General features: G+C 40.4%; 1 protein-coding gene across 2 annotated transcripts in view; it reads left to right on the top strand.

The window, feature by feature from the left end:
* The first annotated feature begins 455 nt into the window (after positions 1-455).
* LOC130096592 (cAMP-specific 3',5'-cyclic phosphodiesterase 4D-like) overlaps positions 456-23,532 on the top strand; it is a 336,854-nt gene continuing 313,777 nt past the window's right edge. The window contains exon 1 of one of the 2 annotated variants that reach the window (XM_056263143.1): positions 456-811. The gene's annotated coding sequence lies outside the window, so the exon portion shown is untranslated. The remainder of the gene's footprint in view (positions 812-23,532) is intronic. The other variant, XM_056263145.1, reaches the window with a different exon arrangement.

Genomic DNA, 23,532 nt, shown 5'->3' with positions numbered 1-23,532 from the left:
TCAATTCTGAATCAACTCATCCTCGGTTGGTTTAGATGCTTCAGTGAGCCAGTTTATTATTTCATATTAAGCATTGGATTTGTGAAATGAAATTCCTGTGGATGTGATGAAACTCCTCTGTTCTCTCAGGTGAAAGTCTTGTATCCATTGAAGACGGACATCAGCGTAGGTTTGATTGACGGCTCAGGTGAACTCTGCCCCTTGGTCTTTGAGATTTTCCTAACTTTGAATGTGGAAGCGGCCATTCAAACGACATTGACCACAAAAGCAAGCTCAATAAGATCACTGTGTCGAGCTGTGTCCGGTTGCCTAAACCGAACTGTTTTCTGGCTCCTGGATCCTCATCGACGAGGCATGTGATCCAAATGCTATTTGAAAAGCGTCGCAGGCCGGTTAAACCTCAGAGAGGTGTGGCGCTGCTTTAGTGTTCACTAACAATGGAGTGAATGAGCGCTGTGTGGAATTAGAGCTCATTGTCAACGGTTTAGTAGGTTGTTCCTGAGCTGAGCTGCACACGCAGCCTCGTCTTCTCCTCTGGCGAGTTGGAGCCAGATCTGCTGGTTTGGAAGGGGGTGGTGGGTGTGTATGTGACACATCATTGGCTTGGGCTGCACTTACAATCAGTCTCATCATTGTAAACCAACATGTAACCACACATTGGGCTGCTGACTACGCAGGCAAGACACAAGAATTCATTCACATTCTCTTCCTTGGAGTAACAACAAGCCAATGCGTGTAGATGTCCGACAGCCTTCTGTAGACGAAAGCAAGCGTTTCTTCTGGCTCATTGGGCATCAGTGAAGGCACACAGGTGAGTTTCTTTATCTAGTCTCAGGCACATTGTTATCTGTATCTCTTCCAAGAAGTAAGTTGATATTGTCATCGTTGAGGGATCGTGTTTCCTTGTTGTGGTAGCGGTTGCATTGGGTTGGCTTGGTGTCTTGAAACGTAGCATCACTTAACCCTTGTGTTATGTTGCGGGTCAATTTGACCCGTTTCGATTTTCAAGTTGTTGGAAATACTGGTTAACTTTTGTTTTTTTTCTTGATATTTCATGACTTTTTCTCATTTATCATGATGAACATGCATGCAAAGTTTCAACATGCTGATGTGTTTTGACATATACAAACAAAATCACTGTTACGTTCGTGATGTTCGCGGGTCAATTTGACCCTCATAGACAGCCATTCAAAAGCAACTGTACAGACACAAAATAAAAACATTTATTTTCTGTATGTCAGGGCACTTCAACTCCAGTTCTAACGTGCAAGTGTATCTAAAAGTGCTCTAACCCTAACCAAACACACTTGAAAAAGCTAAAATTACAGTGTTCAGAATTATTTGCAAATTACAGATGAAAATCTTTGTCCGACACAGATAGTAAAATAAGCTCTCATTTCAATATTCAAAATATCTAAAATACCTAGCTTTTAACCAAAACTTTTATGTAGGATTTTCAAAGGCAGCTTCACAGAGCCAAAAAATAAATAAAAAACATTTATTTGATGTATGTTTTTGTTATGTTTGGTTTCTCACTTCCCAGTGAGTGAATAATGAAACTAGGAAAATAGGTCTTAGGAAACTAGGGAACGTTAACTTAGGAAAATGAAAAAAATTCATTATACAGCAAATTTTTTTTGTTCAGTTACGATGTTCAAAGCATAAAATGTAAAAAAAAAAAGTATTTTTTTTTTTTTTTTATATGCAAAAAAAAATCAGTATACTGTTTATTTTCCAATTTTGTCAAAACAAAACTGTTTTAAAAAATGTTTTAAAAACATTTTCATAAATCATATTTTCAGATATAATGTTTTTGTAATGTTTGACAAATGTTGATATTAAATGTTTACAGTTTGTATCTAAATCTTTGTTGTTTTTCATAGTGTGATTTTTGAGGAATTGTATTGAATCCAATTAGGGTCAATTTGACCCGGTCCATAAGGGGTGTACACAGAAATCGAACAGAACACAAGGGTTAAAAATGTATGGACCTCTCTTTTAAAGACGCCTTATAATGATGTGATCCTGTTTAAGGTTTCTCAGTTGTTGTTAGATTTAGCAAATAAACCCCTGCTTTTATAAAGGTATTGAGTTGATACACTCTTAAAAATACATTTTCTTTATGGTTTCACGAGTCTTTCCATTGCACTGAAGGATCTTTGTAATGGGAAAAAAAAGTTTATTTTGTTTCATTATTAAAATGTTCTTCACACCAAGATAAAAATGGTTAGTTTAGGATATTGTCCCTGAAAGGTTCTTTGGGGAACACGCGCAATGGTTCTTCAGTTGGATTGCTGTGAAAACTTTATTTTTAAGAGTCTTGATGTTACATTTATAGGTTCTTTCAACGAGTATATTACATTACATTGATGGTTTCCTAAAGAACTACTGAATAAAAAGCTTTTATTTTGGTGCAACATCAAACCTGAGCTTTATTTTCCACAGAAATTGATATTGTGTAGATCCTGCAGTTGTTGTTAACTCTGTTGGAAGAACCATTTTTGGCCGTATAGGGATCTTAGGTTCGTTTTTTGGAGATGACGAAGTGTCATTTCAGATCTTTTTTGGTTTATAGGTTCATTAAAAACATGAGAACATTGATAGACTATAATATTATAGAATGCAGAATTGTTTTGTGTGTGTGTGTGTGTATCTTAAAACTGGAACCTTTTATTTTACATTCACTCAAAAACGTGCATATTTGTCTTCAGGGCACATAGTAATACATAGTAATTTAATCTTCAGAATGCTAAGTTACTCATATAGGGTGTCACATTGAAGTACGTCACCTGAAGTCTTTGACGTAAAGACGTTTGTACACACAGTGACCACAAAAGGTATTTGGACACTTCAGTCTCAATTATAAAGTCTGAAAATCATTCTATTTTGTCTCAATGTCTTTGCATCAACTGGTGTTTTTAGTGAATGTATGAAGTCAATTCTCAAGTTCACATAGGCGTCCTAGCAGAGGAACCACATGTGGAGAATCACATTAAATATGAACAAGATCTGCAAACCACAAACATACCCAAAGTCACACAATACCGTCTTTACTTTGGACATTGTTTTATAATTCAAAACCTCTTTTGTGAAATGTTCCTGCTCCTTTCTTCAAAATAAATGCCAAATTGTTTGATATTTTATCTAATGTAAACATTCTGACAATTTTAAGTGTGATTTATGTAACCAAATACTCTTTGGGGCCACTGGAAGTTCAAGTGCAAAACAATAGTTACTTTCTTTAGTGTGTAGTGTTGCTAACATGAAAAAGCTCCGTTCTTCTCTATATCAGTGTCAGTGTTTCTGAACTCCCTGAAACGCCTCCATTGTAGTCTTGAGTTTCTTCCGGGAACGAACACGTCACAATATTCCTCATTTAAATAATTAATATGCAGAATAAAGGGGCGGGGCCTGGTTGAGTTAGTTAGTAGTGTGTTGTGGAGGTTATGGTAAGGGGCGGGACATTTCCCAAACACACTCGAAGCGCTCGACCAATCACACAACACACTGATCCAGCCGACCAATCAGAGCACAGTGTGCTTTCAGAAGGAGGAGCTTCAAACGGGTGCGTTTTTATGTTTCCGTCGTTATCATCATAGTTCAACGAGTCTGTGTTTCCCGAAAACATAGTTCCAACAAACATTTGCAAACAGCATCGCAAAGTTGTGTGTTTCGAACGACAGCTCTCGATCTGTGGTTAGAAGCAGAGTTTCTAGTTTGCATGACATGTGGACTCAATAAATCCTTATCTTGAGCCAAATAAGCAAACTGACATTCAGTACAATCTATAGAGATTTAAAGCGGCGTTTTTGAAGTGTGCGCATGTGCGAACGTAATCTACTATGTAAGAACGAGCCAATGATATATATATATAGCAAAATATCTGAGAAAAATGGGAATCAATCCTCAGATGACATGTTCAGAATTTATAGCAAAAAAACGATCTTAATAGCATTAATTCGATATCAAAATATTCAATAAAAGAAGTTATTACTCTAACCAACCATGGTTGAACGACAAATGTGCAACAGTAGAGCATTGGAGGCTGCTGCAATAATGTAAATTATGAGAAAAATAAGGTGTTTTTTGAACATTCAAGCATGTAAACCTTTTCTAGTAGAGACCAAAATCAAGACTTCGAAAAAGGGCATACCCACCTCTTGTTAGCCTGATTAGTGGAATTTGCTAAGGTAGCATCATGTACTTTTGCTCATATTAAAGTTAATGATTGGAACAAACCCATAACCCTAAGCAATAAACATAGACATATCCTTTATATGTTAGAGACATGAATTATTTCTCAAATCATGTGGCTTGTTGAGTGTGTTATAATTTTGGTCTGCATAGGTTTGTTTGGAAGTCGTACAGGTTATCCAATTACCTGATCTTTTAGATCAACATGAACATTGAAAAATGACAATTAGTCTCTTATTGTAAGACTGACCAATTAGGCTACAGCATTCTGAGCAGTTATCCTCATTTGTGTCATGCTTCCAGCGTCTCTGACCTAAATATGTAAAACCTTCTTGAAATACCTGTTTGATCCATTGCAACAGTGCTTTTTTCCCCAGATCAACACAATGACATCTCTAAAACCTTATTATGATCTGCTCACATACACCCATTGTAACCACCTTGGCTAAAGGTTTAAAATAGTTCTTATTTTAAATTATTTAATAGCCTATATCATTCACACACTCTGTTGCATTGCTTGTAAACGGCGTTGGCATTGCTTTGACGTAGCTGTGTAGCCAAGAATGCATGAAATGCATGAATAACCATGCAGTTTAAGTGCATTGCTTACAAAACATAGCAGTTACAGGAAAGCAATGAAGCTCGTTCATTGGCTACAGGCTAAATAGTATGTTTTATATATAATGATGATAACTTCACTGCATGCAGCATCTGCAAGCGGCCTAATTGCAGTACATGCACATGCATGTCACATATGTAAATGAGCCGGTCCCAGACATTTCATTTCAGTGCTGTCAGGAGTAATTACCAGTGTAAAACCTTCTTCAAACGCTGTTAGTGTCTGTGATTTCACATTGTTTATTCTGTGTTTCAGCCGGCACATCTCAAACACGAAACGTGATGCGTTGATGATTACAATCCAGAGAAGATAGTCACACAAAGCTATCATTAGCCGGTTCCTTCTGCGAGAGGGAGTTGCATTTTTGCATGGGATGGAAAAGCCTGCATCAGTTTTTCCAAAATAATGCATCAGGTTTTGACAGTGAAGCTCCCTTGAGGAATTCAGAGATGTTTTCTGTAGTCCATTAGACAGCTGTTGGAGAAGTCGTGGGATTGTGAGGTCAAATGTCTGATCAGAGCTTTCCACGTTTGTCTCTGATCAGTTTCTCAGGCAGAGTTTGTTGGGCTTTGAAGCACATGATCACAGATTCACAGCACAGCGATCTGTCTGTGTGCGGAAAAAGTCCTTTTTTTGAAGGTTTGCCAGCTGCCGTTTTCCTTCAGATTTACCCTTCATTCATCAGGAGCTACAAAGACTGTTTTTACAGGCCATTTAATCATTTGTGACCTCAATTAAACAGTATGAAGTTAGCCTATATTACGACATTCTGATCATGGTCTGATTTGGCATTAAGTCTGTGAAATTAAGTCCATTTAGTCGGATTATAAATAAAGTTATCGGAGTCATAAAAAAGGATGCAACAAATATAGTGAATGTACTATGAAGGCTATGCTGTACACTATAAGCAAAAAAATAAAATAAAATATAAACATTACATTTTAAACCTAAAATCATTGAAGTTGAACCTAAAATCAGTCTGTGAAGTTTAACAAGACTTGCTTGTTGTCAGAATATGCTAAATGGAAATACTTGTGGGACTTTCTAACATACAGATAGTACGGATATAACCATGAAATGTAAGGAAAACACATGTCAGAACCTGTCAAATCATGCTTTTGTATGAAGCTCTTATAAATATAAAGCATTCTCATGGTTTGGACATTTTGGATCATGTTTTGTCGCATGTTTTCTTACTCTGTGCATCTTCCGCTATTTTCCATATGCGTTTTGTCCATAAAAATGGGTAATTCACTACTGTAAAGCGATCATGGGACTGGCTGATGCTTTCCGAGCATAGCGTGCAGACGCGACTAACCAAAAAGCAAATTCGTTGTCGATTATTTTCATCGATAATAATCAATTTGAATTGATCAATTAGTTGTTGCAGCCCTAGTGTCCAGTATGCAGCTATATTTTATTGAAAATACAATAATGGTTATTATTTCGCAATTTTAACTTTTTTTTTGTAAAAATGTCTTGGTCTTTGGGCAAATTAGAGATATCGGCAGTCATATCAGGGACTTTTTTATGTTATTTGTAGTGATCCTTAAAATAGGCATTCTATATTATATCATAATATATTATATTATATTATAATTAATTATAAGCTGAAAGTGCTGAAAAAGTGTGAAGAACTTGAAAACCCTTGAAAAGTGCTTGAATTTCACTCTCAAAAGGTTGTACGAACCCTGAAATGAATAATATAAAAACATTGAACTATTTCTGCTACAATACCATGATTACAGTTAGCGTTGCAACATTAAATCCATAGTGAATGTTGGTGAATGTTTGAATGCTTCTCGCAGCGATGTTATTAATAATTAGGGGTGGGCAAAAAAATTGATTTTTCGATTAATCGTTTTTTTAAATGTGGTCGATTCAAAATCGATTCTCAACGGCCACGAATCGAATTTTTCCATATTCAGGGCTCGCGGTGCTGCGTCTTCTCTCTCTGCACAAGGCAAGCGTCAAGCGCTGCAGGCGTCGATACACACTCGTGTTTAGGAGTCGGGACATGATTCACTTGCACAATCGGGCCAGCATTGCATCGTAACTAACGTTTATCATTTTCACGTCTTTTTAAGTCTTACCAGTTTAAACATTCAAGCAATTTTAAACTATCCTGTGCTCGCGCACCCGTGCATGTTTTTCATTGCGTGCACATACAGTAAAGCCTAAATCCGCCTCACAACAAACAGCTCGCCAGTAACAAAAGTTCTTTTTCGTGGATTATATCGCTTTAACAGTTAAAAACACGCAAAATGATGTCAAAACTCTGGTCTTGGTGAGTAACCTCGTAAAGACAGTCGGTTATGTCTTAAATAAGCATAAAACGCGTGTGACAGACAGTATAATGAAACAGTAATGGATCCGTGCACTAGTTCTTAAAGTGAACGCAGCCATATTATGTGTCTGTCATTAATTTTGTTGTCAAAACAACATAATATAGCATTAATTGTAAGGAATCAGATTTAATAGCCTATGTATTTAATTCAGTCAGGACTAAAAGACTATCCAGTGTTATTTTACATTGGATTACTTTATTCAGTTTCTGTAGTATTTCTGACCTACCCAAAAACCTTTCTTTTTATGTCTCTTTATTTGTGTCTTTAGGCCTATTCTATTGTATTTATTTGTGCTACTTTTTTCAATTTAATTCAAAGATTGAAATCAAGCTTCCATGTGTTGCATAAACTCTTAACAAAAAAATTACCCCATTGTAAAAACAAACATTTAGGTGAGATCAATGTAATAAAAAATTGTCTAAAAAATGATAACTGATATTTAGACTGAGATTTGTATTACATCTATAATCATTATAGTCGAATCGAGAATCGAAATCGAATCGAACTGTGAGCTTGTGAATCGAAATCGAATCGAATTTGAACATCTGAATCGATACCCAGCCCTATTAATAATACTGTGGCGAATTTAAATACTTTCTCACTTGATCTTAGGGCTGTGCGATATAGCAAAAAAAAAAGGATCACGATATAATGTTTCATATTGTTCGGTATCGATAATTATTGACATTTTTTTACAACCTTTTTTATAATGACAAGTAGAAAAGTTTGAATTTAAACCACAGTTTTTTTAATTTATCCACATTATTAAGGCAAACAACAAATTATATTAGTTTTAGCAGTCAAAAACTAAATAAAATGTAAACAAAAATATCTTTGTCTTATATTAAGATAAAAGAAAAAGTGTTAAAGAAACTCTTGAACTTAAATAAAGTGTTACAAAATGTGTGCAATGTAAAAGTGTAAACGTAGAATAATCAAGGCCAACGTCTGTAATACACATTTTTTTAAATGATTTATTAAAAGAAAACTTATTTTGAAATAGTGTGAGTTTTTTCCTACATCTTGAAACTTTTAGTTTTATAAATGGGGTAATCTTTGAAGGTTGAACAAATAATGTTTTGGTCATCACGAATAACATTTAAATATGATCATATTTGAGTTTTGAAGTGCTGGAAAAAGATGTGTGACGTAGGCCTACTTGAAAGCATTTTACTATTTCTGGCAATCTTCCATGGTTACAGTTAGTGTTACTACAGTAAATCCGTGGTGAATGTTGCTGATCTGTGGACTTAAAGCCTTTAACTAGTAGCCTAGAAATCTAGACGCACCCTAGCGGCAGCAAAAATTATTTTGCAGCAAAGTGTGGTCTAGCAACTCTCCATAGACTTTTGAGCTGGAAAAAACAAAAACTGGTCCGGCCAATCAGATCGTGTAGATTTGGTGGGCGGGCTTAACATAATGACGGCAGAGTTATGACGGTTCCGCGTGATTTCCATTGGTGATTTCCCTCTGATTGAAAACAAAGATGCTGCTGGCGAACAGAGGTCTTTCGAATCGGCTTTGCCCGCGACTCTGGAGGACTTGGAGTTAAGAGAACGTCACTTAAGTCATTCCTAAAAAAGGAAGATGTGTTCAGAGTTTTGACGACCGGATACGGCAAAAGTTGAATATACCAACTAGCTGGTTCACTGGTGGAAAAACGCATGGGACTCACTCAGCCACAGCCGTTCGTTGCTCTGGTTGGTTGTGGCGCTATCCTATTGCGTGCCGAGGGATATTGAAAGACAACCGTTTATCCCGCCCCTCGGATTGAGGTATGCCAATTGTGAGTTCCCAGACCTAACATCTTGATGTAGGTCTGGCTTGCCAGGCTATTTAACTAGTTCATTCATGGCACATTTTTTCTCCTGGTTTTCATGTCAGCGCTGTTTGATCTGATAGAGATCTACGGTTAACAACAGAGAAATTTGAACACTTCTCACTAGATCTCGCAGCGATGTTATTACTTCAGTGGCAAATTCAAATGCTTTCTTTACTGGATCTCTTAGCGCTGTGTAGTGACAGTGTCGCTTGATCAAGATCGGCTCATAGCAACGACAGACGCCACGGGATCGCAAGCGCTTTGGAAAGAAGGAGACAGCCGCACAGCCGCGCTTTCCACACGTTTTTAGACGCGATATGTGAACTACATGTGAACTACCTTCTAAGATCTACGGGCGATGCACGCGGTAATGAAAATATCAAGCAATATTTCGACATTTTTTATATCGTTACCGACAATGGTGTACCGTCGATAAATACCGATACCATTTTATCGCCCCAGCCCTACTTGATCTCCCAGTGCTGTGCAATAACTTGTAGCGTGATTGAGCTCGGTCCACACACTCAAATGAGAAGCGCGGTTTAATTTCGTTTGCTTTTTGATGTTTTTCACTTGCATCAGTTGGGCAACATGGTGGTGCACCAGTGTAAAATTTAGTCACATCGACTGGAAAAAAAGGTAGAAAAAAGCGACATTTGGTCACAGTCGACCCTGACAGTATATAGTATTATGCCACTCTGAACATACCCAATCTCCCTGTGTCCCCACTAGGGGTGTGAACTAGTGGTGCACGATATATCGGCCGCCGATATAATATCGGCCGATATGGTAATTTTTTTTTACATATCGGTATCATTCTGATGTCAAAATAGGGCCGATGTCAACAGGCCGATAATCGACTGTGTATTTGACGCGCTTGTAGATGTGAGTGTGGGGGCGGGGATGTTTGTTTTTGCACGAGCGCATGTACGAGCGCAAGTCCTGTCAGTTTAAACATCAAGCGCAAGAAGACTGGAACTTGCGCGCTGTTTTCTGTCAGCCTTACTAAGGCGTATTTTTGTCCCGCCAAAGCCTTGTTTGACCGGTGAGTGATGTAGGTGAGTGATGTAGGTGAGTGATGTAGATGACTGACTGCTGCGCTTGTTTAACTGTGAGAACGAGCGCACTCTCACCGTCTTCAAACTGTCTTGCTCTCTCTCCCTCCCTCGCGCATATTAATGAATTGAGTTGACTGAATATCTTTGAGAATACACGATGGTAAAAGATCGGAAGACCGAAGTTTTTTTTTTCTGAACTACCACTGGTTGTGAATTGTGCTAAAATAACGTTGCCTTATCTTCTCTGAAAAGCTTTCCACACGTTCAGATGACATAAACCACACTTTCAATAAACAAAAACAAAAAATCTATCTAGTGATGAAATGTTTTCTGTGTTGAGACAGATCTTGTGCGATGTCCTAAACTGCCTGGATAATCACACAACGTGTGCCGTGGTCCGTTAATGACACGTCCGATTCGCGAACTAATGACTCCTTTGAACCGATTCATTTTAATGAATGGTTAAAACAACTGATCTGTCCAACACTGAACTCAAGAGACATAAATCGGAAACACTTTACAATAAGGTTCCATTTATTAAAGTCTAGTTAACTACATTAGTTCACATTCTATTAATATTAGTTTCTATGCGGATTTACTCCATGACAAAACCACCCCAGTCATTCTAGAATGATTCATTATTTCCCAGAGCTATTCAAGTCATCTGGTGAAATTGTTTTTTATATAGCAATATATATAGCAGAAAAATAAAATATTGCAATGTCATTTTTTACCAATATCGTGCAGCCCTAATCCTCACTATGTGTTCCCTTTCAAGGGAACTCGAGGTGCGTCGAGACGCGGTGGGAACGCCCCTGCGTGATTGCGTCGTGAAGCACGTGTATAATCAGTCCAATGGAGAGACGAGACGTCATAGGCAGGTGATGTCATCGACCAGGAAACTATAAAGCACACCTGAAAACAGACTGTGCTAGCTTCTGTGCCTTCAGCAAGTGCTCTGTGTGATCTTGTCTCTGTCTATTTATTGTTGCTTGTCCACAAGCATATATATATATATATATATATATTAGACAGGAGTATGGAGAGCAAACAGCCTTGGATCGTGTGTTCGTCCCTGTCCTCGCTTCATTACGAGTGGGGACACACGCGGTTCATGTGTTGTCTGTTTGGGAGTGGAGCATGCACGGTCAGCTCTGGTAAATTGGGTCTGACTGTGTTCATTCATAAATTCCCGACGTGTAACATATGCACTATTGAGAGTTTTAGCTCTGCTCTTGTTGGCTTTCTTCTCGAGGGAGGGTTAGGGTTAGGGTTAGGGCAAGTCTTTCTTCTCTGGCCCGTAGTTACGTATGGTGGCCAGGGATAGATAAACAAATCGAGGACATCACCAAAACCTGCCCAGGATGCCAGAGCATTCAAAACGCACCGTCACAGGCTCCCCTACATCCATGGGAATGGCCTTGTGCACCCTGGCAGAGAGTGCACATTGATTTTGCTGGCCCTTTCATGAACTCTATGTTTCTCATAGCTGTGGACGCTCACTCAAAATGGCCAGAAGTAGTCCCAATGAAATAAACAACATCAGAAAAGACTGTTTCTGTTCTGAGAACCATCTTCGCCAGGAATGGCCTGCCTGAGCAAATTGTGAGTGACAATGGTCCACAGTATACTTCTGAAGAGTTTCAAGATTTCATGAAAAAGAATGGTATCAAGCATTTCAAGTCAGCACCTCACCATCCAGCAACAAACGGATTAGCAAAACGGTTCGTACAAACATTCAAAAAGTCCATAAAAGCAATGACAAAAGAAGACATCTCACTTCAACACAAAATTGACAATTTCCTCCTGGTGTACCGCAATTCTGTCCATGCAACAACTAATCAGACACCTGCAATGCTGTTTATGAACAGACAGCTGAGATCTCGCATTGACCTTCTGAAACCAAACCTGAGGAGAGAAGTGCAGAAAAAACAGTTCAGTGGCTTTTCAAGTGAACAACCAAGGAGCTTCGATGTGGGACAGCAGGTACTGGCACGTGACTACCGAGGGGACAAGTGGACGCCTGGGAAGATTGTCACTAGGAGCGGCCCTCTGATGTACGAGGTGGACACTGGCGAGCAGACCTGGAGACGTCATGTGGATCAGCTGTTGAATGCTCAACCAAAGACACCGGAGCAACCAGGACGTCCACCTGATCCTGGAACCAACTCTGATCACAGTACAGTGACACCCACAGTTACAGAGGAAGTGCCCCCTGCAGTGAGCACTCCGCAAGTGCCCAGGCGTAACCCTGAACGACTCAGGGCACCACCGAAAAGATTGGATTTATTAGTTCACTTATGAGACTTAAGAAAAAAAAAGAAAAAAAAAAAGAAGGGGTTTCAATATTTGTCAACTGAATAACAAATTGTGTTTAATGCATTGGCAATGTTGTATGTTACTTAGTTATGTAGCATTAATCTAAAAGGGGAGGAGTGTAGTATATAAAGTGGATCTATTTACTTCAGCGGAACCACTCCCCTAGCTACTGAGTTTACCTATAGGTTATCCGCTGATGCATTGATACTGTGTCATTGTTTACCGATGAAGCTAAGTAAAGGCACGTTCATTTCACCTCCGAGTTGAATCCTTTATTCTAATATACTATGTTGGGGTAAAGACACAACAGTAAACATTTCTTTTGTAATCGCTTTTATTTTAAAGGTGCCCTAGAATGTTTTTTTTTATTATTTTATAATGTTTCCTGGGTTACCCTTATAATGTTAGTATGTTTTCTAGATAAAAAATATTCATAATTTAGAAATAAATGGCATTTTTCCTAGCCTGCTTTTAGCCTCTGATTTGAACACTCTGTTTGAAGGGGCGTGTCTGCTGTGGGATTCAGTGTAACCGCGGCCACTGCTGTGATTGGCTGACATGCTTGCATATGAAATAGCTAGTACGCATTACATGTGAAACTCTCTCCCGAATACTTTTACTACTGCTATTATACGTTTTTACTATAACAGCTATCGAGATTAACGAATCGTGAGATGTTTTTAAAGTATTTAGATCTATTCCCATCACATAAAATGTTGCCGTGATGAGCATTGAGCAGATGACAGTGTGTTGATCGCGAGAATGAAGATCTTATCATTGCAAAGCAGTTTCTGCACTCTCTCTAATGCTTTCACCAATGCAAACACGATGATGTAAATACAGTAAGAGCTTCGTTGTGCAGTAACGTGCGTCATTGATTTCATAACGAGTTTGGCAAGTGTCCAGATAAACTCGCGCTGTGTGGAAAGATTGTTCTTTGATCGCTTTCTGTATATAATTTGTTCACAATTTAAATACGATTATTTTCATCCTACTAAAAGAAACGATGTGAAGCTGATATTTTAGTCACTGGCTTGACTTACTGATGCATAAACAGTATTGAACGATTTTGAGAGAAAGATTACCTGTCTGAACTTGAACAATTACACATCAGAAAGTGTTGCTTGGTAGCTCGATCCGAGGCCAGCTCTGTATTGGCCCAAGTTGAGGAAACACTCGGTGAAATGTTTGGAAATTTCCAGAGAAAATAAAATTGACCCATTGTTTCTTCAGAGGATGAAGGAACTAAACAATACTTTTGTGTTCATGTGTACATCCACACTGAGCAACTGCCATGCTTCGGCTGCGCAGTTCCGCCTGGCATTGAGGGCTGGCATTATGCAAATATTTCAAGGCGTACATATTAATGATCCCGACTATTGCGTCACAGTCGGTATTGTGTGGAGAACCGACCGTTTTTCAGGGGTGTTTTTCATAAACGTGAATTAAATGAGAACGCCAAAACAGTCCAGTTTGAGATTCACTCTATGTCATGTCCATGCACTGAACTCTTGTTATTTGACTATACCAAGGTAAATTCAATTTTGAATTATAGGTCACCTTTAAATAAAAAAACTAGAATTTATTAGTTTTTGATAGAAACGTTGAAAACAGCTGCTGTCTTCTACGCACTGCTCTGCACTGCAGCCGGTAACGTGACAGATATGCTTTCGCGCGTTGGCTGGCGCTGAGCCAGTGCTGTCATATAGGCTATCACAACCATTGAGTGTTTTCAACCACATAATGTTTATTTTAGGTTTCAGACATTTAAATACACATAAGTACTAGCAAAACAATGATTTTGATTTTGCTGATTTCTATGGAAGCGGCAATATTAATCCTTTTCATTATAATAAGACGACACGTTTTATTCATATCAGATACACATTGTGTACGTAGCTTCACATTTTACCCTATTCTTCTCCCAGTTCACCGGCCTCTTACTTTCATGTATTTCGTGAGAAATGGAGGAATTGACGTCACGTGTTGTAAATCCAACAGATCCGATTCTCTGAACTGTGGCAACTGTGGCACAAACTAACAATCGTTATGAAGGTGTTTGAACAATAAAACACATCCACTTGCACATATTTGACAATCGGAATATCAGTGTTTCATGCTATAGCTAATACATTTGTGAATATTTTTGATAAAAAAGGAAAAATGACAAAAGCAGATCATCATTCATTCAGCGCTGTGTTGTGGTTGCGCTGTGTCACGTGACAAGGAATGACGCATCACCATGGAAACATTAAAGTGACAAGTTCTAAATAACGGTCGCCTTGAAAAACTCACGCTAGGGGGTTAGTTAAAATATTTTAAACTAACGTGTGAAAGGGTTAAAAGTGGAAGCTTGTGGATAGCTTTGTTGCATTATATTGAAACTTTGTTGATGTTGTTATTGTCATGCGTGTTCTGGTTATTAGCGCATGATTAAACATGAGTCTTTATAGGGCTATAAAACAAAGCTTTGTTGCATTTTTTTTTTGGATGTGGGGATTGGGGGTGCGCCAACCCGGTTGGGACATAGAAGGGGGTGGGCAGGAAAAAAAGTTTGGGAACCGCTGGTCTACATTACTCACAGATCAAATAAGACTATGGCGGGATTAGGGCTGGGTACCGAGTTCGGTACTTTTTAGGTACCGACCGAATTGCCTCGATACTACCGAGTATCGAAACTAGGGGTGTCCCCGACTAAGGATTTTCATAGTCGAATCAGATTCGTCAAGTCCTGCCTATAGTCGACTAATAGTCGAATCATGTGTGTGGTGTTGGGGAGGGGAGGGGGCGGGGCTTTAACATTTTAAAGCCGCGATGTACAGAACATCACACAAAGATATAGAAGAAAATGTATAAAAACATTTTGGATCAATAAAACTAAGAAATAACATAAATAACTGCAGAAAGGCCACACTGCAGATAGGATTTGCATTTCACATGCAAATCAAATTAAATCGGCTGAATTGCCTGTACGAGCATGCTCTATTAGGCCTACAGCTCAACATCGATGCACTGAAACATAATCAACAATTAAGAACACAATATACATTTATAATAAATAAAAATACAAAACGAAATAAGTCAGAATCAAGTCACAAGAAGCAGAACAAATGCGCAAAATGCCTAAATTGCAGGGGAACAAGTATTAAAAACACAAGTCACAAATAGTTAAATTAGATCACCATGAGTGATCAATTAATAAAATAAAAATAAAGAAATTATTAAAATAACGAAAGTATGGCCAGGATTGTCAACTTTGTCTTTTTAACTGCAGAAACAACAATAAACGCAAAACTGGAGCGGCAGTCTTTAGCTAAACGTGCTCACAGTATCCAAAAATCAAATTGGAACCGGCTGAAATGTTTTGAAATCACTTGTACCCTACCCATACCTGATCGAAAAAAAAAAATCCAGTCTTTCACTCGGCCTGTGTCCGTTTGAGTCTTTTCAAATTGTGTGCGCGGATAAAATACATTCTAAAATGCTTAACGTGAAAAGCGCTTATAATGGCTTTGTCCTAAAACTGTTATATTAAAAGATCAAATTCTGTACACACCTTATTAATAAAGCATACTATATAGCCTACAGAAAAGCAGATGAGCCCAGAATATGAACGCAACGCGTTTTATTATAGGCTACGTTAAGCATTTTCCTCCCATAGAAAACCGTTAAAGAAAAAGCTTTACGTGACTTTCTATGAAGAAACGCGTTGCGTTCATATTCTGGGTTCATCTGCTTATCTGCACATAGAAGGGTTTCTTAAGGTGTGTAGCCTACTGTGTACATAAGCACGTAAAAGTGCCATTTAAGCGTTTTAAAAGCTTTTTTCACGTTAAGCGTTTTAGAACGTCCTGAGGAAAACCAACCTGTTAACGTTGGCCGGCAGAAGTGCGATCATGGTTTTCCTGATGCTAAATCCAGCCTTGGAGAATATCCTTTCTGACGGTGTGCATCTTTAGATTTTCTTATCCCAGACATTTTTAAAGATTTAAATCCCTGCCGACACGACGCTCCTCTGTCGGTCACGGATCGAAAGTGAAACTTAAATCTGTCACGGGGTGTTTGGAGTTATTCACGCTGCACGCACGTTAAAAAATATTTATTAAAAGCTTCTTTCTTTGCACATTTTTATTGACAGCATTATCATTATAGGCTGTATATTAACGTATTGACAGAAAACCAGTAGTTCTATGTGAAATCAGACATTGAGCACTCATATAGCCAAAATGACATAATCCTCGTTTAATAACACATCTGCGAAGATTCGACCGTGAGATTGGTAGTCGAATCAGGCTCCTCCTATCGAAGCATCGAATCTTCGACTATTCGGGGTCACCCCTAATCGAAACATGTCTTGTTTTTCGGTACCACATTTCGGTACCTAAGTGGTTAATCTCGTCAACGTCAGTGAAACAATAAGCATGCAGCATGATTGGCTGTGGCGGAAAAACACTAGATTACGCGGCTGCCCAGAGACGCGGCTCGTCGCACGTGAGGCTGCAGTGTGTGTGTGTGTGTGTGTGTGTGTACGCGTGCGTCCCAACCCAGATAGATAGAAAATATGTGGAAATGATCCAAAGTGTACCTATGTCATGTGCCAGACTCGATGCCAGATGCACGCGATGCAATATTTTCGACAAGATCATTGCTGCCAAGACCGGCAACACGGTAAATCTAGGCACTGAAGCGCACAAAATACACTTGAGAGTAATGGTGTTCACATCGAACGCGAATAGAGCGTCAAATACGCGTCTATCGCGTCTAGTTCGACGCTTGAATCTTCAGCTCGAGTTCAAATTTTTCAACTTGCGCGGAAGACGTTCGCGGCAAACGCGTCGCCCAATTCGCGTCATTCGCGACGCCCGGTGCGAATGATGCGTCTATTCACGTCTTTGCATTGACTAAGTATGTAATCTACTCGCACAAATAAATAAATTCGCGTTCGGTGTGAACACACCATTAGTAAACACTTGTTCATTAATAAACAATTAAAATATCTCCTTGCTATTGTTTCCACATCCATAATCATTAGGCTACTTTTGCCAGTGCTTTGCTGCAAGCTTCACGTGCAGGTATATATCCCGCCCCCCAGTAGCCTATATTTAATTTAATTCACATTTATTTGTATAGCATTTTTCACAATACATATCGTTTCAAAGCAGCTTTACAGAAAATGCATGTCTAAATTACAATTTAGAGTGATCTGTTATCAGAGGTGACAGTGTAATGCATTTCAATTAATTTTCATTCAGTTTCATCGTTAATTAATGCATTAAGTTAAAGCAGAAACAATGAGCTCATTGAAGTAAAGAATACATGTTGTTAAATGATTAGGAAACATAGAAAACTTTAGCATTGGTGCTTTTTTACATACTCAAAATATGAGTGTAAAAAAGTCAACAAACTGAAAAAAAAATTAGGTAATGTTATATTGTTAAACCTGGTTACATAAAATTGGTATCGAAAAAAGTATCGTTCAGGAACCGGTATCGAAGTCAAGGTATCGGTATCGGTATCGGTACCGAACATTTTGTTACGATACCCAGCCCTAGGCGGGATAAAAATCGCTTTGGAGCAGGAGCATCGATAAGAGGACTCGTTAACTCATTACATTACTATTTTGATATGAACATTCACCTGCCAGTGGGGCGGATAGCCTTTTGAGATATACTCGCCAAACGGAAAATCTATCCGCATTTGGCGCTTGGCGGGTGTTAATTTCGGACTCTGTTAATGCATTAACAAATGAGACCTTATTGTAAAGTGTTATCAAAAAATCAATTGCCTAACAAAAAATAAAATACATAAATAATTAGGGGTGGGCAAAAAAATTGATTTTTCGATTAATCGTTTTTTTTAAATGTGGTCGATTCAAAATCGATTCTCAACGGCCACGAATCGATTTTTTCCATATTCAGGGCTCGCAGTGCTGCGTCTTCTCTCTCTGCACAAGGCAAGCGTCAAGCGCTGCAGGCGTCGATACACACTCGTGTTTAGGAGTCGGGACATGATTCACTTGCACAATCGGGCCAGCATTGCATCGTAACTAACGTTTATCATTTTCAAGTCTTTTTTCCAGCAATTTTAAACTATCCTGTGCTCGCGCACTCGTGCATGTTTTTCATTGCGTGCAGCCTAAATCCGCCTCACAACAAACAGCTCGCCAGTAACAAAAGTTATTTTTCGTGGATTATATCGCTTTAACAGTTAAAAACACGCAAAATGATGTCAAAACTCTGGTCTTGGTGAGTAACCTCGTAAAGACAGTCGGTTATGTCTTAAATAAGCATAAAACGCGTGTGACAGACAGTATAATGAAACAGTAATGGATCCGTGCACTAGTTCTTAAAGTGAACGCAGCCATATGTGTCTGTCATTAATTTTGTTGTCAAAACAACATAATATAGCATTAATTGTAAGGAATCAGAATTAATAGCCTATGTATTTAATTTAGTCAGGACTAAAAGACTATCCAGTGTTATTTTACATTGGATTACTTTATTCAGTTTCTGTAGTATTTCTGACCTACCCAAAAACTTTTCTTTTTATGTCTCTTTATTTGTCTTTTTAGGCCTATTCTATTGTATTTATTTGTGCTACTTTTTTCAATTTAATTCAAAGATTGAAATCAAGCTTCCATGTGTTGCATAAACTCTTAACAAAAAAATTACCCCATTGTAAAAACAAACATTTAGGTGAGATCAATGTAATAAAAAATTGTCTAAAAAATGATAACTGATATTTAGACTGAGATTTGTATTACATCCTGGGGAGCGACTCTCTGAGGAGAGTCGCAGCGCTGCCAGTTCGGTTGTTCCCTGCCGGTTATCCGTTTCAGGGCACCGAGGTGTCAGCGTTCCCAAACAATCCTCCGAGGAGGGTCGTGGAACAGTCAAGTCGGTCGTTCCCTGCCGGTTATCTGCTTCAGGGCACCGAAGTGACTGTTCGGTTAAATCCAGAGGCCAGTCTCGAGAGACTGGTACCCTTAGTAGATTTTCTGGCAGCGTGGAAGCTACTGCCAGATATATCTCGTTGGGTCCGGCTCTGGTCATGTTATCATTCCTGGGAAGCGACTCTCTGAGGAGGGTCGCAGCGCTGCCAGTTCAGTTGTTCCCTGCCGGTTCACCGTTCAGGGCACCGAGGTGTTAGCGCTCCCGAACGATCCTCCGAGGAGGGTCGTAGAACAGTCAGTTCGGATGTTCCCTGCCGGTTCGCCGTTACAGGGCACCGAAGTGGCTGTTCAACCAATACCAGAGGCCAGTCTCAAGAGACTGGTCCCCTTAGTAGATTTTCTGGCAGCGTGTAAGCTACTGCCAAATATATCTCATTGGGTCCTGCTCACTATAGAAACGCGTCCTTCCATGTAGCCATCTGTCCTCCACACAGGAAGTCCCTGAGGTTCGCTTTCGGGGGCGAAGTGTACCAATATCGGGTTCTTCTCTTCGGCCTAGGTAAAACTAGGCCAGTCACTCACTGCGAAACAGTTTAAGAGACTGTTGGGTCTCATGGCAGCTGCGTCCAACGTAATAACTTTTGGCCTCCTGTACATGAGACCCCTGCAGTGGTGGCTCAGGACCAAGGGGTTTCTCCGAGGGGAAATCCGTTTCGCATGATCAAGGTCACGCGGCGATGCCTACGTGCCTTAGTCATGTGGAACAAACCTTGGTTCCTCGCCCTAGGCCCAGTGCTGGGGGCTTCTTGTCGGCGCGTAGCTATCGACGGATGCTTCCCTCACAGGTTGGGGGGCGATCATGAGTGGTCGCTCGGCGAAAGGTCTTTGGCAGGTCCATCTACTTTCTTGGCACATAAATCTCATTCCTGCCAGACTTGAGAGGTCACCATGTGCTTGTCTGCACAGACAACACGTCGGCGGTCTCTTACATAATCCAGGAGCAGACATCCTGTCGAGGCAGGGGCCGAGGCCCGGGGAATGGAGACTCCACCCCGAGGTGGTGGAACTCCTATGAAAAACTTTGGTCGAGCAGAAGTAGACCTCTTTGCATCTTAGAGAACACACACGGTCCACTATGGTTCTCACTCAGTCAGCCAGCTCCTCTGGGGCTGGACGCTATGATGCAGACGTGGCCGAGGTCACGTCTGTACGCATTTCCCCCGATCTCTCTGCTCCAGGGAGTTCTGGAGAGAGTTCGCCGGGACGGGGCCCTTCTTCTGTTATTAGCCCCGTGTTGGCAGGCCCGAGTATGGTTCTCGGACCGAGAGTCTCTCCTCGACGGCTCTCCTCTGGAGATTCCGCTCGGGGGGGCTTTTTCTCTCAGTCGAGCGGGTTGATCCATCCCCCCGCCCAGAATTGTGGAAACTTTGGGCTTGGCCTCTGAGGGGGCCCAGCTCATAAGTTCAGGTCTCTCAACTGAGGTTGTTGAGACCATCCTCAACTCCAGAGCTCCCTCCACGAGGAAACTCTACACCTTGAAGTGGAAATTGTTTACTTCCTGGTGCGGAGAGCACCAGCTGGACCCAGTTATCTGCCCTGTGGTTGCAGTGCTGGAGTTCCTGCAGGAGCGTCTCTCCGCAGGTCTATCCCCCTCCACACTAAAGGTGTACATGGCAGCCTTAGCTGCTTACCATGTCCCTTTAAGTGGTGTATCCTTGGGGAGACAGCCTGTAGTACCTTTCCTTCGCGGCACTGTGAGGCGTCTGACCAAGATAGTAGGAGTATGGCTGCCTCAAAGGCTATGACTTGGATCTAGGCTCAACTCCGGGGTCTAGGGTGGTTGCTTCTTAGTGTGCGCAAGGACTTCACACAGAACAGGCATTTGTCATATGGCGTCGTGGGTATAGGGTTCCCACCGCGTCTCGACGCAGCTCGAGTTCCCTTGAAAGGGAACGTCTCAGGTTACGTATGTAACCCTGGTTCCCTGAGAGGCAGGGCTTAATTTGAGCCGGAACACGCCGGAACATGTTCCGGCACCTCCGACGTTGGATCCGGAACCTTTTTTTATTGGATCCGGCACCTCCTGTGTCACTATGGCAAATTAATAATTACTGTTTGTGTAGTGTTCAATGTTGTTATCTGTCTTGTTAGTCTTTATTCCCCATTGAAGTTTCACAAAAATCTTGGTTTGCAGTTTCGATGCGTTTTTGAGGTGAATTTTCAGGGTAAAGTGAGTCGCACACCGGACAAGCGCAGCGCCGCGTCGCGCAGCGCCACGTCTTTAAAATTCTAACACATTATTCTCTACACACACCGGCAGCACCATTCGGCGTTGTTAATGTAAATACTGTTTGACTTCACCCTGTGCTGCATGCAATATACATTTAGTTTTACATTCATTTACAGAAATCAGTTGCTTGAATTAAAATTGCTGATGTTATCGGATTTTCAGGTGAGATTCTCGTTATTTCGACATAATAACAGGGGTTTTTCCAGCATTTAATTTTTTTGGCGGTCACCAAAGCAATTTTTTGTCCCGCCAAAGCCTTTTTTTGATCGGTGAGTGATGTAGAATAGAATGACTGCTGCGCTTGACAGGGCGCATAACGATCAGAGAGAGAGCGCGTCCCGGCCGCGCGCGCGCACTCTCACGTCTTCAAACAACACGAGCGCTGTTTTGCTCTCTCTCGCGCGCGCGCATATTAATCAAAATCAATTGACACGATAGTAAAAGGTCGGAAGATCGCAGTTTCACGTGGAGCATTTGGAGATTTTTTCTCCTGAATTACCGCGGTGTGTGAATTGTGCAAAAAAAAAAAAAAACACGTTGCCTTATTATCTTCTCTAAAAAGCGTTCCGCCCATTCAGCTGACATAAACCACATTTCAATAACCGAAAAAACCTATCCAGTGATTAAATGTTTTCTGTATTGACGCAAATCTTGTCCTAAACTGCCGAGATAATCACACAAGCGTGCCGTGGCTGGACGTCCACTAATGACACGTCCGATAGGCCTACGCAAACGAATGACTCATTTTAACTATTTACTTTAATGAATAGTTAAAACAACTGACCTGTCCAACACTAAACTCACGAGACCTCTGAATCTGTGTATAAAAAATCGGTAGGCTAACCTAACCTAACTATAGATTAGTTAACATTTAGCTCGTAACAAACTGCACTTCTACAGCATTGTTAATGTCAATGTCAATATTTAGAGAGTCTGTATATATGGCCCACTATGTGTTGTTGTAGCCATTAAATAAGCGCATTTTGTTTAATTTTTGTAAAAATATTATAATGTTATTTTTTTACATGCTGATTATAAAAAATTGAACAGCATTAGTAAGATGCGCCCCTCAGCACCTGCTTTAAAATTATCTGGCGCCGCCCCTGCTCGAGTTGTCCTAGACGCGACTCGGCGCTTCTCGTCCGTTGTGCGACCCCCTTGCTGCTTGTGAAAAGTTTTTTTTTGTTTGTTTTTTACATTTTGCACCCATGTAGTGCATGTTCTGAAATTAAAATAAACATTGCCCTGATACACACACATCGTTGTTAAGGTTTTTTTTTTAGTCAGAGAACGAAGAGAGAGCTACGTAGTTTTTTTTTTTTTTTTTTTTTTTTTTTTTTTTTTTGCTTCCTCCAACCCCCGTTTTGAGTCGCCGGATCCACCCCCCCTCTACGCTCCGGGACCTCCCTTTTTACAAATTAACCACTGCTGAGAGGGAACGAGACGCTGCGTCGCCCTGCCATACTCCCTGCATGCTTGTGATCAACTTGCTTCGGCCTATCAGAAGCTAGCGCGGTCTGTTTTCAGGTGTGCTTTATAGTTTCCTGGTCGATGACGTCACCCGCCTATGACGTCTCGTCTCTCCATTGGACTGATTATACACGTGCTTCATGACGCAATCACGCAGGGGCGTTCCCACCGCGTCTCGGCGCAGTGTCTCGTTCCCTCTCAGGGAACCAGGGTTACATATGTAACCTGAGACGTTTTCTATACAGAGATATCGACATCGGTAAATATCGGTATCGGCCATAACAGCAACCCTCAGAGCCCGACGGCATCGTCCATGACGCCACACGACTCCTCCGATAAATATTTATATTATTTGATGAAAATTTTATCGATATTCTTACCGTTTTTTGCAGCAGAAAGCTAACGAGCTAGACATCACGGGGGTGTATTTGGTGTCTTTCTAGCCTTTACAGAAGGTTTTCTATCCAGCCTGGAACTTGTGCGTCCTTTCAGAGTGTTTCAGCAATAAATCCAAACGCTT

This window comes from Rhinichthys klamathensis, unplaced genomic scaffold, assembly GCF_029890125.1.
Source record: "Rhinichthys klamathensis goyatoka isolate OS25496 unplaced genomic scaffold, OSU_Roscu_1.1 h1tg000200l_1, whole genome shotgun sequence".
In the NCBI taxonomy this organism is placed as follows: domain Eukaryota; kingdom Metazoa; phylum Chordata; class Actinopteri; order Cypriniformes; family Leuciscidae; genus Rhinichthys; species Rhinichthys klamathensis.
Note: the sequence above shows the minus strand (reverse complement) of the source record. Positions and strands in the feature narration are given on the sequence as shown.